Source organism: Myotis davidii, unplaced genomic scaffold (genome assembly GCF_000327345.1).
Source record: "Myotis davidii unplaced genomic scaffold, ASM32734v1 scaffold3505, whole genome shotgun sequence".
Classification (NCBI taxonomy): Eukaryota; Metazoa; Chordata; class Mammalia; order Chiroptera; family Vespertilionidae; genus Myotis; species Myotis davidii.
In genome coordinates this window covers 7,141-21,241 of record NW_006295784.1, presented here as the reverse complement: position 1 = coordinate 21,241, position 14,101 = coordinate 7,141, and the positions used below count along the sequence as shown (strand labels likewise).

The 14,101-nt window shown below is 41.4% G+C and overlaps 1 long non-coding RNA gene across 1 annotated transcript in view; it reads left to right on the top strand.

The window, feature by feature from the left end:
• The window catches only part of LOC107184187, a 29,121-nt gene extending 20,056 nt beyond the window's left edge, over positions 1-9,065 (top strand). The window contains exon 2 of the long non-coding RNA XR_001515019.1: positions 8,801-9,065. This is a non-coding gene — a long non-coding RNA (uncharacterized LOC107184187). The remainder of the gene's footprint in view (positions 1-8,800) is intronic.
• The last annotated feature ends 5,036 nt before the right edge of the window (positions 9,066-14,101 follow it).

Genomic DNA, 14,101 nt, shown 5'->3' with positions numbered 1-14,101 from the left:
GGACTCTGGAGGCAGGTGCTGATGGGACTGGGCACCACCAACTTGTGGCTGTGGGTGCCACTATCTTTGAGGGCAGGGCAGTCAATTAGCATGCTCCCTCCTTATTGGCTGTGAGTGCCACCATCTTTGAGGGTGGGGCAGTCAATTAGCATATTACCTCTTTATTAGGATTGTCATTAATAGGCTTTCTGATGACAGTTGACAATTAAGAGCTAAAATTAAATCAGCCATCCATATCAGCACATGCCTCATAGAAATCTTTTGTTCTGCCATCATTCCCAGGTAGAGCATGAGACCCTCAAGCCTAGCTGTAATGAGGCAACAACTGTGAAACTTACTCTAGCCCTAACCACACTATTTAGACATCTTCTCCATCTTAAAATATCGTTCAGCCCTGGCCGATGTAGTTCAGTTGTAGACCATCAGCCTGCACACTGAAGGGTCATGGGTTTGATTCCCAGTCAAGGGCAGGTAACTGGGTTGCAGGTTTCTTCCCTAGCCCAGGTCAGGCTATGCGGGAAGCAACCAATTGATGCATCTCTCTCACATCGATGTTTCTCTCTTTCTCTCTCTCTCTTCTTCCCTCCCTCCCTTGCTCCCTCCCCCCCTTCCTTCCTTCTTTCCTTCCACAATCTCTGAATATCAGTGGAAAAATATCCTCAGGTGAGGATTAGCAAAAAAATCCTGTGGCATCTAGCCACCTCTCCAGCCTTTTTGCACTGCCCCCTACCCCCACCCTCATCTTGTGCTCTGGCCACAATAAGTCTGCAGTTGCCTTTGTACATCCTGCTCTGTTCCTACTGCCTGGAACATTCCCTATTGCTTTGCTCTTCAAGATACTACCTCCTCTATAAAGCCTTCCTCACCCTCTTTGTGTGCCCTTGGCATTCTGTATGAACTGGTATTTTAATGCCTTGTTGCTATGGGCTATGATGTTTTTGTCTCCATATACACCTTCTTCGTTAGACTGAAAGCTCCTTGAGAGCAGAACTATGTCTTGTTCTCCTCTGTGACCCCAGAACCCATCACAGGGCCTAGCCCATTGTAGACATCAGTAGTAAAGGCTTGTGAACTGAATGAACAGAGATGGGAACCAGATTGGGCTGAGGAAGCCTGATGATGGGAGATAGTTGGAGATGTGTGCACCATCCAAGATTCTCAGATACTAGAGACTGTAGAGGCTGATGGCAGCAGAGCCTGGGCACCAGCTGTCCAAGAACAATCCCTACAGTTATTTTTCCCAAAATATGCCTCATGTACCTCTCTGTAGAAGAGACAATTTGAGGTGACACAAACATTTTTCATTTTAATGTATGTTTTAAACTGCACATCAAGTCTGATAATGATGATGATGATGATGGTGGTGATGATGATGATATTTTAGGACAGTGATGGCGAACCTATGACACTTGTGTCAGAGGTGGCACACGAACTCACTTTTTTGGTTGATTTTTCTTTGTTAAATGGCATTTAAATATATAAAATAAATATCAAAAATATAAGTCTTTGTTTTACTATGGTTGCAAATATCAAAAAAATTTCTATATGTGACAGGGCACTAGAGTTAAGTTAGCGTTTTTCAAAATGCTGACACACCAAGCTCAAAAGATTTGCCATCACTGATTTAGGATATATGAGGCCAAATAAGTATTAAAAACTTTAAAGTGAGATAATATAAAGAAAAATAGTGTTACTATTAATACAGATGTTAAGTAGATATGGCAACATTTCCGAAAGAGGTACTCATGTGATGGAAGCTTTGAGAATACTTTTCAGCGGTTCTAAATTCATTTCTCTGCCCCTCTATGGTGCCACTCAGCCTCCAAGTATTCTGGGGTCACCTCCAGCATTCCCCCAAACTGCTATGACACTGACTGTTTTCAAAAGTCATTTGCCACTTAGCCTGGTGGCATGGATGCTCCTTTTATAAGCATATGTTGGCTCACCTCAGCCTCATTTAAAAGGGCTTTAAGAGCAATGACCAAGCTTTAAGCCTCTGTGGACTGAATAAAAAAGTGCTTTATCAGCTGCCCTGTGACTCTACAGATGTTCATTCCTTCAATGAATATTTATTTAGTCCCTATTATGGCCAGACACTGTTGAGGGTGCTAACAATAGAGTAATGAACAAGATGGACAAGGCCCCTGATGGGAGACAGACAACAAGCAAATAAGCATACAAGATGTTTTCAGTGTGCTAAGTGCACTGAAGAAAATAAAGTAAGATTATGTCACAGAAAAAGAGTGAGTGGGAGTGGTCACCTAGATTTGGTGATCATAAGGCCTCTCAGAGGTGACTATTGAATTGAGATCTGAATGATGAGAAGAGTAAGAAATGGGAATACCCAGCCCTGGCCATTGTGGCTCAGTTGGTTGAGCATCATCCCATGCACCAAAAGGCTCCCTGTTCAATTCCTGGTCAGGGCACATGCCCGGATTACAGCTGGATCCCCAGTAGGGGGAGTGCAGGAGGCAGCCAATCTCTCTCTCTCTCCCTCTCCCTCTCCTTCTCACTCTCCCTTTCCCTCTCCTTCTCCCTCTCCCTCTCCCTCTCCCTCTTCCTCTTCCTCCCTCTCTCTCTTCCTCCCTCTCGCTCTAAAATCAATAAAAACATATTTTTAAAAAAGAAGAAATGGGAATATCCAGGGACAGAGCATTCGGAAGGAATAGCAAGTGCAAAGTGGGGGGAAGCCCTAAGAAGGAGAAATGATTCATGTGTTACAGCAACACAAAGACACCCCATGTGGCTAGAACAGAGTAAAGAGGATTGTGATAAGGAGACAGGAGACAGACCCTGCAGGGCTTGGTACCTAAATAATTTGGATTTTATTGTAGGTGTGATTGGAAGCCGTAGAGGATTTTGAGCATAGGAGTGATGTGGTCTAACCTAAGTTTTAACAAAATACTTAGGATGGTCATGTAAGAAGTGATAGTGGTTTGGAATAAGGTTATAGCAGTGAAGGATGGTGGGAAGTGGGTGGATTTGGAATATATTGTGGATGTAGAATTCTCAGGAGTTGCCAATGGATTGAAAGGAAAGTTGTAATGAAGGAGAAAATGAGGATAACCCCCTAATCAATATAATGAAGAAAAAAAGCCCAAGGGAACTGTTCTGTATCTGTGCTATCTAATATGTTCACCACTTGCCACATGTGGCCATTTAAATTTAAGTCAATTGACATTAAATAAAATTTTAAATTCAGTTTCTTGGTTGAACATTTCAAGTGCTCAATTGTCACATGTAACTAGTGGCTAATGAATTGGGCAACATAGATATAAAACATTTCCGTCATCAAAGAAAGTTCTGTTGAACAATGCTGCTCTGCATTTAAAAAAAAAAGATTACAGGAATAAAAAGACAAGCCACAGATTGAGAGAAGTATTTGCAAAACACATATCCAATAAAAGACTGGTGTCCAAAATATACAAAGTACTGTTAAAGCTCAACAATAAGAGAACAGACAACTTTGTTTAAAAATGGGCCAAAAACTTTAACAGAGACCTCACCAAAGAAGATATAGAGATGGCAAATAAGTATGTGAAAATATGCTCACTATCATGTCACTAAGGAATTGCAAATTAAAACAATGTGATACCACTATCCACCTATTAGAATAGCTAAAACCAAAACAATGACACCACCAAATGCTGGCAAGGATGTGAAGCAACAGGAACTCTTATTCATTTTGGTGGGAATGCAAAAGGGTGCAGCCACTTTGGAAGACACTTTGGCAGTTTCTTACAGAGCTAAACATACTTTTAAATATGATCCAGCAATTGTGCTCCTTGCCATTTAACTCAAATAAGTGGAAAACTCATGTCCACACAAAAACCTACACATGAATGTTTATAGGAGCCTGATTAATAATTGCCAAAACTTGGTAGCAACCAAGATGTCCTTCATTAGGTGAATAGATACAGAAACTGCTACATCCAGACAATGGAATATTTTTTAGAGCTAAAAAGAAATGAGCTATCAAGCTACAAAAAGATGTGAAGGAAACTTAAATGAGTATTACTAAGTGAAGGAAGCCAGTGTGAAAAGACGCCAACAATATGACATTCTGGAAAATGTAGAATTATAAAGACAGTAAAAAGATCAGTTATTGTCAGAATTTCAGGGGAAGGAAGGGACAGATGAATAGATGGAGCACAGGTTTTTTAAGGCAGTAAAACTATTCTGTATGATACTGTAATGGTGGATACATAACATTATACACTTGTCAGAATTCATAGACTTGTACAACACCAAGAGTGAACCCTAATGTAAACTATGGACTTCACTTTAATAATAATAATATAATTGTAATAAAATATCAGTATTCATTCATCAACTGTAACAAATGTACCACACTAATACAGGATGTTAATAATAGGGGAAACTGCCTTCCAGGGGAGGAAGGAGGCAGGGGGGATACAAGAGCTCTCTGTAATTTCTGCCCAGGTTTTCTGTAAACCTAAAACTACTCTAAAAATAAAGTCTATTAATTAAAAAAGATTAAAGAGAGTATTCACCAGCACCTAGTACCTGGCAAAGAATTAACACTCCATAAATGTTTATTGAATAAATGGAAAAACAGATGGGCCAGTCAGTTGATGAACAGTAGAACCCTGGCCTCCTGAGTCCGAATTCAGTCCTCCTACTTAGGCATCAGAGGTAGGGTGACGATATAATTTATTGTCCAAACCAGGATATTTGAGAGTAAAATGGGGTGCCATAGATGTAAGTCAGAATTATCCCAGAGATTACGAATTGGGAGCCCATGAGTCACATCTTGCCTCCAAAACTGTTTTGTTTGGCCTCACATACTGATGTCCCATACAAAATTCTTTAAAAATTTAAATCAATTATTCACATTTAACACTGTGGAAACCCTGCATTAAAATGTGAATTTCTGACATCTCTTAGAAAGTGGAAAGATCTTGGCCCACATTCCTGCACAATCACGAATGGCTAGAGCTGAGTAGCAGCTGTCCCCTTTATGAGCATGTACCTTCCTGTTTGCCACAGACCCCACCACTCCCTTTCTTATTCTAGGCCAAGTGTGAGTTCCCATTTATCATCTCACTTACACTGTTTTGATTTTGGTTTCTTTCATAATAGAGTTAAGAAAATGGAGGAACTATTTCTTATGTCATGATTCAAAGTAGGAAAAAGAAAAAAAGGATCAAGGGGCCTCCATGTATCTTGCCCCTAGTCTGCTTTACTCACATACAGTACATTCTTAGCCTCTAAGCTAAGCATTTGCGTTTACCTCCTCTGGTCTCCCCAGGTCTCAGACATGATGGCCTTTAGAATTTTCTCAGGCTGCCACCCACTGCTGGAAAAGTTAGATGTGAGGGGGAAACAATGGGCATTATTTAAGCTCGCATTTGTATTGTTTCCCAAACTCAATATTGCTCATCATCAACTGGAAATTATTTCTGTTGTTTTTCTTAATTGCCTCCAAATGTAAGTGGAGAGTGATACAGAGAAGCAGAGAGTACAGCTCCTACCTTTCCTTTCTGTAAACGTGTTGTTAGAACACTTGGACATGGAATTTTGTTTATCTGTGCATCTACTCATTCATAAAGCTCTGGCTATGCTCACAGGTGGAAAGACCCTAACTTCAGCACCAGGATCCCTTATAGGTTTTCCTCAGCAGAGGCAATAAGATAAACAAAGACCCACGTGGAGATAGGAATGTATGGGTAACTCACGCTTAAGCTAATATGTTGGACTTCATTTATAAGTAGTTGGGAACTGCTAAAGTTTTGTGCCATTTTTTGGAAGCAGGGGAAGCATATGGTCACAGCTATGAAATTGGGTGAGGAACAAGCTCCAGAGGCAGGAGCACCAGTTAAGAGGTGCTTGCAGTAACCTGAGTGATAAGAGATACAACTACAATGGAGACAGTGGGACAGAAAGGACAAATTTGAGAGACATCTTGAGGTTAGGCTTGGAAACTCATAAGATGTAGAGGGGTCTTGAACTAAGAGATGAAGAATCATCCAGAGACTTTGAGGATAGGGATTTAAAACACCAAAAGCATAACCGCCCAAAATTAACTTGCTTCGTAAGAATTAAGAGAATAAAAAGACAAGTTGCATACTGAAATAAAATATTTGCAAATCACATATCAGACTTGCATCTAGAATATATAAAGAACTGTCCAAACTCAACTGTAAAAAATATATATCCAATTAGCAAAAGACCTAAACAGGATGTACAGACAGCAGCAAGCCAACAAATGAAAAGATGTTCAACATCATTTGCCATTAGAAAAAGGCAGATTGCCCGGCCATTGTGGCTCAGTGGTTGAGCATCCACCTATGAACCAGGAGGTTCCATTCCTGGTCAGGGCACAGGCCCAGGTTGCGGGCTCGATCCCCAGTAGGGGGCATGCAGGAGGCAGCTAGTCAATGATTATCTCTCATCATTGATGTTTCTCTCTCTCTCTCCCTCTCTCTTCCTCTCTGAAATCAATAAAAATATATTTTTAAAAAAGAAAAATTCAGATTGCAACCACAATGAGAGATCCCTACACACCTATCAGGATGGCCAAAATAAAAATTAGTGGCACCACCAAATGCTGACAAGAATGGTGCAAAAGATCACTCATACATGGTGGGAATGTAAAATGACACAACCACTCTGGAAAAGTTTGGCAGTTTCTTATAAAACTAAACATGCAACTACCATACAATCTAGCAACTGCACTCTTGGGCATTTATACTAGAGAAATGAAAACCATGTTCATACAAAACAAAAACCCACAAAATAAAACAAAACAAAAAACTTGCACATGGATGTTCATAGTAGATTTATGTGTGAGAGGCAAAAACTGGAAGTAACTCAGATGTCTTCCAATGGCTGACTGGTTAAACTGTGCTACATCCATACCATGGAATGCTACTGTGCAATAAAAAGGGAACACATTTAATGCACACAAGAACTTGGATAGATTTAAGGCCAATATGCTGAGTGAAAAAGTCAATCTCAAAAAAAGTTGTATACTGTATGATTCCATTTATATTACATTCTCAAAATGACAAAATTATAGAGCTAGTTTGGTAAGGGGGTGGGGAGTACTGTAACAAGGTAGCATGAGAGAAATCTTTGTAGTGGTAGAATATTCTGAATCTCTTTCTGGTGAGGGTGACATGTACATGTGATAAAAACTGCATAGAACTGTATACATCTACACGCACACAAATGAGTACATGTAGAACTTGTGAAATCTGACTAAGGTCTGTTATTAGTGCCAATGTCAATTTTCTAGTTTTGATATTAAATAATAATTACTAGTACATAAGATTTTGCCACTTGGAGAAATTTAAAAAGAAGTACCTTTTGGTACTTCTTTTTCACAACTTTCTGTTAATCTATAATAATTAAAAAGGTAAGTACCCAAATAAAAAGGAGTAAACTATTGACATACCAAAATGTTTGCATGAAACTCAAAGGCATCATGCTGCATGCAAGAAGCCAGTCTTAAACGGTTACATACTGTTTGATTCCACTTATATTATATTCTCCAAAAGACAGCACTTATAGGGATAGAGAATAAGTCAGTGGTTGCCAGGTAATAAGGGTTGGGGAGGATAGATTGCAATTTTGGAGGTTGCTGGAATTGTTCTGTGTCATAAATTTATACTTGTGTTAAAAATCACAGAATTGAATGCCCTGACCGGTTTGGCTCAGTGGATAGAGCATCGGGCCATGTACTGAAAGATCCTGGATTTGATTCCAGTCGAGGGCATGTACCTTGGTTGCAGGCTCGATCCCCAGTAGGGGACGTGCAGGAGGCAGCTGATTGATGTTTCTCTCTCATGGGTATTTCTAACTCTATCCCTCTCCCTTCCTCTCTGTAAAAAATCAATAAAAATATATCTTTTTAAAAATCACAGAAATGAACATAAGAAAAAGTCAGTTGTACTGTATGTTAATTTAAAATTAAAACTAGATAGGTAATGAGTGCTAATTTGTTCTTTCTCTCCTTCCTTCCTTTCATTTATCCATTTATGCAGTCATTTATTGAGCACATACTTTGTGTGAGGGACTGTGCTAGACTTTGGAGATGAACCAAAAGTAGGTCCCAGTGCCTTCTTCCTGTTTTAGAGGAGAAATGGTCAGTAATGGTTGGAGCCCAGTGTAGAGCAAGGAAAACACTGCAAAAGGACCAAGTGAGCAAACTGTACATTCCTAGAGCCCAATCCTGTAGGATTTCAAGTGGTCACTTGTCCCTCAAAAACTCTTAGGTCTGAGGGCAGGGAAAAGCCCAGATTCATATCTCACAGATGTTCACAAGAGAAAATACTAGGAGATTTGTCCCCTGCTAAATGGGGAAGAAAGGTTGGGAGTGGGGAGAAATGTGATGCAGTTAGTGAAGTGTAAACTTAATGCAGTTAGTGAAGTGTTGCCTGAGTGTGTGTGTGTGTGTGTGTGTGTGTGTGTCTTAAAACAGTCACTTGTTTAGCTCATGACTCTGTAGATTGGCAATTGGGCTGGGCTCAGCTGGATATTCTTCTGCTGGTTTGGGTTGGGTTCAACCAGCATTGCAGTCTGTTGGCTGTCAAAGGCCTCACTCACTCACATGACTGATGAGTGACTGGTGGTGGCTGGAGTAAGTGGGCCATATGACTCTTACCATCTAATAGGCTAACTTGGACTTGCTGGTCCATATGTTGGGGTCTCTGGGTTCCCCCAAACAGCAAGAGAACAAGTCGCAACATGCAAGTGCTTTTTAAAAACAGCTTTATTGAGGTGTAACGCACATATGTTACCGGAATTTGAATTTTGTTTTCTCTCCTGTTTGCAGGGAATCTGAAGCATGTGGTCTAGTTGACAAAAAGAGATCAGGTTTCCAGAGCCGAAGAGCAGCGCCTATAATGAAGACAGCGTGTTTATGCAAGCAGTGTGTGGAATTTGTGACTGCAGGGGAAATTTGGAAGAAATTACTTCCTGAAAATTTCCAAGAGGCACCAAGTGGCAGCTGGCCTCCTGGGGTGAGGCAGGCAGACACCCCAGAGGCTCAACTAGGCCTAGAAGAAGAGTGAGATTTCCAACATTTAAAATGTTTATTTTTTTAAAAAACACAAATGCCATTTTTAATCTTGGAAAATTATTTTTAAGCAAGTTGGGAAGGGGGTATTTTTATTTTCTTAAAGGGGGCAGATAAGAAGCTGGAAGAAAGCATGGAGGTTTAGTCAGCAGTTCTTCAGTTAGGCGATGCTGAGAGGTAGGGTTTGGGTCTCAGAACCATCAGGTAGCACCTTGGTGAAGGGGAATGATAGTAGATTGGGAGGTGGGAAGAAGTCTACCGCTGTTGTTTTTAGGATTATTGACCTATTTTGTTTTTAATAAAATATTTGAAAACCTACATCTTTGTCCCATTGTCCTCATTATAAAGCACGCCTGACAGCACATGCAGCTCTAAACATTTTCTCTCCCTGAAATATCAAGAATAACCCTGCTGCTTCCATGATCTGCTCTGGTCCAGCCTAGGAAGCTGACTCTGAGTGCTGAATTCCACTAAAGAACTAGTGTATCCCCACTAAATTCTGGGGACAGAAGACCAAGCTCTGTCCTGTGCTAGGGTCCATCTAGGGCTCATGAGAATATAAACACTGCAACCATGGAGATGGTCTTGCTGGCATCCAGGGAGGAGGAATGGGAAGGGCAGGTGACATGTCAGATCAAAGAGGGGCATTTTGATGAATAGAGAGCATAGTTCCCTGTCAAGTGTAGACAGTCAGCACACTTGATGAATATGGGTTACAGTTGTGATGTGTTGGTGTTACAGTAACCTCAGGGAGAAGGAAAGATGGCAAAATGAGGATGAGAGAGAGAGAGAGAGAGAGAGAGAGAGAGAGAGAGAGAGAGATGAGGAAGCCAAATGTCATGATTTTGTAATTTGGCTCCCCAAATATTTATGAAGCTCCTTTGACTACTTGGACTGGGATAGGAGAAAAGGACACAGCTCCATCCTGGCCATATAGGAACTCCAGACAAGGTGAAGGAGGAGGTAAAGAGCCAGATCCCAATATTTTTCATACTCTGTTACCTTCCTGAACCAAGAGCTGTGGGAGCACCGAAGAGAGAGCCTCCAGAGAGGTTCAAAGGAGATGATATTTGAGCTGAGCCTTGTAGGATGAGTTGTATTTCTCTAGGCCTCTGATAGGGTGGGGAGTTGGGAGAGGCATTCCACGGAAGGCAGTGGAAAAAGCCTTAAATGTGTCCCCACATGGGAATAGCCAACCTTTTACTAAAGAGCATTGGGATGCCTGATCAGCTAGGAATACCAATCACTTCAAATGCCCACTATTCTAATTATATACTCTCAGCTTAAGGGCAGTTTGACTTATACCAAAAAAGAAGGGAGGTTACAAAATAGAAAAGGGGGTGGACGCTGAATGGGGCAGTTGGGGATGGGAGAGGCCAAGGAAGGGGAATGGGAACTCTGAATTACCAGATTGCAAGAGGCCAACCACCAAGTTTTGTATCTCAAAGGCTCCCGTATGCCAATGCTTTGTAGGGGACCCATCCTCACAGTCATCACCCCAATTCCTGTGAAGACCTGAGCCCTGAGGGGCAACCACTTGGTAAAGTGGTGAATAACTAGTGCTCCATTTTCCTTTCAATGGGAATGGACCTGAGAACAAAGAGCCCTTTCCCTCTGGTTAGCCAATGCCACCTTCTCCTCACCACTGGGGGAACTGCAGAGAGCCCCAGCTCCAGTCTCAGCATTGGAAAGCAAGGCCTCCCAGCGGCCAGACCCATTCCTAAGAGAGGACACCACCTTAACGGCATTTAAGACTCCTTTTCATTAGATTCTTATTGAACAAAATATAGGCTAAAAAGTCCCATAGATAGAACTAGAAATAATTTTAAATTTTTAAAAATTAAAATAGAAATATTCAAAGGTGGGCATGACATTCATGAAGCAAGGAAGACAGATTAAGAGTTGTCCTGCTCAATTCTAAACTTATCAAATTATACACTTGAAATATGTACAGCTCTTGGTAGATCAATTATACCTCACTAGAGCTGTAAAAAAAAAAAAAGGAATTGCTCTGCTAAGAGATATCATAAGTACCTAGGAGAAAAAAAGACTGAAAGGGAATACAGCAAAATACTGATTGAGGTAGGCTTCTGTAAGGGAGGAAGGTAGAAGGATGGTTTCATTTTTGTTCCTTCTATTTTTCAATATTTTCCAAAATTTCTCTAGTAAGCATAGTCTAGTTTTTTTAATAGGAAAAATAAATCTTTCCTATTATAAAGATAAAGATTAAAGTGAATTCAAGACACCCACTGGGGAAGAAGAGTATGTGTTCACACCCTGGAGCTGTTCTAACCATCCAGGTGTTTCTGAGCTGACAAGGAAGAGCAGTCAGGCTGGATGGCTTCTGATTTCCAAGTCACTGGGCCAGCAAGAGTCTTTTTAGATAAGGTAGTTAGAGGGTGCGTATCCGATGTGAGCCTGCCTTCCCTTCAGGAAACAGCTGCCTTTGTCTCAGCTTAGACCACAATAACTATAATAATAATGCAAAGCAAGCATTGGAATATGCCCCATTTTACAAATCACTTTCATTTATACTATGTCACTATCCACCTGCTGGGTGGGTATTATCATCCCCACTTCATAGATTAGCAAACTGAGGCTACACACTGTGAAGTAACTTGCCAAGTTTTAAGTAGCAGAGCCAGGAAGCAAACCCAGCTGGAACTTCGAGTTCTCTTACTTTTTCCACTACCCCACACCTAGTGCCACTAAATATTTTTAAGCTGTGACTTTGGTGTAAACAACTTTCTTATTGCTTCCAAAGTCCAAGCTGGACCAAGCCACATGCTGCTCCCAGGACCTCACCACACGACAACATTAATTACTTGTGTGCTTTTCAGCAAGTTATTCAACCTTTCGGGGTCTGTTTCCTTGCCCATAAAATGAGGCAGATAATATTTGCACTTCATGGGCTATTGTGAATGCCTAATAAATTAGCACAGATGGAAGGACTTTGAAAAGAGTCTAAAGTAGTTTGTGCAGGAGGCACTGCCATGAAAATGGACCTGGAAAGGCTGACCTCTGAGGAAAGCCCAAAGCTCCCAGGAGACCCCTGGCCTCTACTATCTCGAAGGCCCTCATGGGGGCCAGAGACAGAAAGCGGGGCTGAAGTTTAAGCTGTACACACACACACACACACACATACATACACACATCTTTGGAGAGATACACAAGAAACTGGGGCACCTCAGTTGCCTCCAGGCAGGGGAACCAGGTGGCAGGTGGCAGGAGTGTAAGGGAGATTTGCACTATGTTCCTTTTTGTACCTTTTGATTTTTGAACCATGTGAATATATTACCTAGTCCAAAAAATAAATAATTTTTTAAAAGCCAACGGAAAAATCCCAAGCCAGTTCCCCTTTGGAGGAGTGGATCTGCCTCTACTGTCACAGAGAGAGCAGTATATTTCCAATTCTATATTTAAAAGACTCTTTCTAAGGCTGAAAGGCTTCTTTATAAGAAAATCAAATCTTATAATTCAACAAAAAAGGAAGAAGGAGGAAGAAGAGGAGGACAGGGAGGAGGAAGAGAAGGAAGGGAAGCAAACTAGTCTTCTAGACCAAGCAGGCATTGACATCTCTAAACTTGTACACAGAAATTTCCAACAGCTCCTCCTCCCCTGCCTTTGCCAAGAACAAGTCCCCAAACCTCCTGCTCAGTGCTGGGCCCCAAGCTGACCAGCAGAGTCTTGGCATGAATGCAGCATAGGCACTTTGGCCTCAGACTGCCTGGGTTTAAATCCCCTCCCTGTCACTGACTAGCTATGTGATGTTGGCCAAGTAACTCACTCTCTCTGAGCCTTAGTCTCATCTATCAAATGGGGATAATACCTATACCTATCTCATGGAATACTTTCAAGGGGTCAAAGAGATAATGAAGGAAGGCACATATTAGATATCAGTATTAGACACTGCTCCTGTGGTAAATGTGAACCCAGTCTGGGCAGGCTTCAGGAACTAGAGAACTGGTATGCAAATTCGTGTGACAGTGCATATGTACATTTTTCTGGGCCAAGGAGCCAGAGCTATTATCAGATTCTCAACACTCAAAGGAGTTTTCATAATCCCCGAAAGGATGAGATCTACAGATGTAGAGGTAAAGACCAACATAAATGGAGCCTGCTAAGACCGGGCCCTTCACTTTAGGGTCTCTATATATAAAAGTTCTTTTGCCTGGAAAGCCGAGATCTTCCTCAGACTGGCTCCTTTTCATTCAGTTCTCAGCTGCAGTGGCATTACCTCAGTAAAATACCCTGGCCACCTCATTTAAAAGTAGCTACCCTGCCCTCTGAATTCCAAAATATCACTTATTTATATACCATTTAGCATTATTTTACTCATGTTTATTGATTCCTACACACACACACACTCACTGGGTATGTGGGAGCTTTGGCAGTTGGATTGCTGTATCCCTAATGCCTGCCTGGTATGGTACCTGGCACCTGTAATTCTTAATACATACCTATAGAATGGTGGAACTATATGTACTAAGACAAAGCAATGGCATTATGCGACACACAAGAGGGACAGGCCATCTAGACTGGAGCAATCATGAAGGCTACAAGCAGGCAATGACACCCAAGGTGATCTTGTGCCAGGTAGCAATGGCAGGCATTTCAGGCAAAGGTACATGAAATTTAGGGAAGTGACAAGCAGTTCAGTGTTGCTGGAGCACAGAATACTAGATAATATTCAAGCAAACCGCTGAAACCGGTTTGGCTCAGTGGATAGAGCGTCGGCCTGTGGACTGAAAGGTCCCAGGTTCGATTCCGGTCAAGGGCATGTACCTGGGTTGCAGGCACATCCCCAGCAGATGTGCAGGAGGCAGCTGGTTGATGTTTCTCTCTCATCGATGTTTCTAACTCTCTATCTCTCTCCCTTCCTCTCTGTAAAAAATCAATAAAATATATTTTAAAAAAATATTCAAGCAAACCAACTGTAAAAAGATATTTTAAGACAATAAGGGAAATTGGATAAGGGATAGGTGATGTTGAGAAATTATTGAAATAGGTCAGTGGTTCTCAACCTTGGCTGCACATTAGAATCACCTGGGAATCTTT